This window comes from Condylura cristata, unplaced genomic scaffold (genome assembly GCF_000260355.1).
Source record: "Condylura cristata isolate star-nosed mole 26May11 unplaced genomic scaffold, ConCri1.0 scaffold00006, whole genome shotgun sequence".
NCBI lineage: Eukaryota > Metazoa > Chordata > Mammalia > Eulipotyphla > Talpidae > Condylura > Condylura cristata.
The window spans coordinates 3,604,002-3,606,456 of NW_004567107.1; positions in this window are offsets into that span (position 1 = coordinate 3,604,002).

Below are 2,455 nucleotides of genomic sequence, written 5' to 3' on the forward strand. Positions count from 1 at the left end.
TGTTGGGGCGGGGCCAGGACTAAGGAGGAGGAGTCCTGTGTTGGGGCGGGGCCAGGACTAAGAGGGAGAAGTCCAGGGCCATTGATTCTCCTATCTGCAATTACCAGTGAAATGCAAAACTGAGGGAGGGGGTGGAGCCAGCTGGTCTGCAGGTTTCTCCAGCCGGGGGTCTTGGGCCCTAGGGCTTCCCAGAAGAGGTAGCAGAAAGACAGCAGACAATGAGGGTACCCACTGGAACTGGGGCCCGCTGGGAGGAGCCGCCCTTGGCTCTCCCTGGGCGATGCTGTGGTAACAGCCATGCTATGTGGTCGTGTCTCCAAACGCAAAGATCTACTTCTTGCTCCCATTAGCTGTTCGCTGAGCTGTGGGAGGGCAGCGGCTCCACTCTCTATCACCTCCACTCCAGATCCTGGCAGAGATGTCGCTGCATTCCTGGGAGAGTGAAGGCTGCGAAAACGTCCTTGCCTGCCTGTTTCGCGGGTTTGTCTCCAAAATCCTGAATCATTTTTTTTTTTAATCCTGAATCATTTTTAACATGCAGTATGTGCTCAGTAAGTTGCAGTGAATCTCCTCTTCCTCTCCCCCAACCCAGAACCCGGAACTCCATGATTATCCCCCTCCAAATGGGCTTCGGCTCAGAGAAGGGGGGAGACACAGCCTGAGAGGTCCAGCAGCTTCGTGGCAGATCAGGGACCGCTGGCTGCCAGCTCCCTGGAGCACCCTTGGTCCCAGGTCCTGAGGCCCCTGCCCCTTGACCCCCCCCCCCCACACACACCTGGGAGGTGGAGAGCCTGCAGGCTTCAAGCACTGCTCCAAGTGCAGGATGTACCTGTCAGGCCTGGGGGAATCCATACAGGAATTGGGGATCCCCAGCAACTCAAACTTCAAATCTTCTCCCTTTGCAAGGGAGAGGGGCCGTCAGGTCCGGAGCCAGAGAGGAGCGCTCGACCCCCTGCCTTCTCAGGGGCAGCAAGGAGCCCGCCCCAGCCTGGGCAGTGTGTGGAGTTTGGGGGGGAGGGGAGAAACGGGGCCACCACAGGGTGTGAGCAGCTCCAGACGCTGGAAAAGAAAAGCAAGGAGAGTGATTCTCCCCTAACCCGCAGGAGCGGCCTGTGGACACTCTGACAGCGGGCAGTGGACCTCCGGGCTGTGAAAGATACTTTTGTGTTGTTCAAGTCACTGGATTTGTGGTTGCTACAGTGGCAACAGGAAACTAATGCAGAAGGGTGGCCTCTGCTCTTCTGCCAGGCCTTAGCCCGCTCTGATTCACGCCCCTGCTCTGTAAAGGGTTAAAGGGCTGAGGGGCAGGGTGGGAGCTTAATGAGTCCCCAGCTTGCTCAGGAGTCCTGGTCTGGGGCTTTCCATCCTGGGCTGTCACCTGCCCCTGTCTGCCTTGCCAGGGGGCCTCAGAGTCCTGCGGTCAGCAGCAGGGTGCCCCACTCTGCCTACCCTACATAGGGCCTCTGGGCAAACCCCGCTAGCTCTCTGAGCCTCAGTTTCCTGCTCTGCAAAATGCTGAGAGCAGAACCTACCTGGAGGGACATCTGCCTGGCACTCCATGTGTGTAGGGAGCTCGGCACGGGGCTAGGCACAATCTGTACCCCCTGTGCAGGACTGTGCGGACAGGTACATGTGTGCAGGTGTGTGGGTGTGTGGGGGACAGGTACAGCTACGCGAACATTCTGACATTTACCTGCGTTGACCTGTCATTTCCTGCTCAAGCCCACTGCCCCCAAGGACCTGTCCAGAGTGTCACATGGCCCCAAGGACCCGGTGATCTAGCACCTGCAACCGCTCGGCGTCACCCCAGCTCCCAGCTCGCACCCTCAGACCCAGCCCTGCCTGCCTCCTTGCTTGTCATGCTCCTGTGGGGGCCGCTGGCCCCTCTGTCTGCACCCCGTTTCCTCCTCCTCCTCGCTGACAGCGCCATCTCAGTCTTTCAGACTTGGAAAACGGTCACCCTCCCCGGCTGGCTCCCCCCCACTGCATCTCCCAGGGGTGACGGCCTTCCCTTGGCCCCAGGGTTCCTGCGTGCCCCGGCGTTCAGCAGGGACCACATTACACAGTCGTCTCTCCTGTGCCCTGCCTGCCCCTGAGGCCAGGAGCCTCTGGAGGGCTCCGGAATGCCCGGTGCTCCCCGTGCCAGCGCCCAGCACTGACTGGGTCATGCCCAGCGCAGCGGGGAGACCTCTGTGGAACAAATGACTGAGGCCCCAGGCCTGGTGACTGGGATCCCACCCTGCTCAGCGCCCCTCCCAGGCAGGACGGGCCTGAGGTCCCCTGTCCCTGTAATGGGGGGGCCAGAGCAGGGGAGGCAGACCCCTGTCCCGGTCCCCCACCCCCGGAGTGGGCCTGTGGAGGGGGCTTTGTTGCCAGAGAGGGAGGGTGGAGGGGAGAGCAGCCTGCAGCCCTGGCCCCCCCTCCATGCCATGCTCCCTCCCTGACCTCCCTGTGA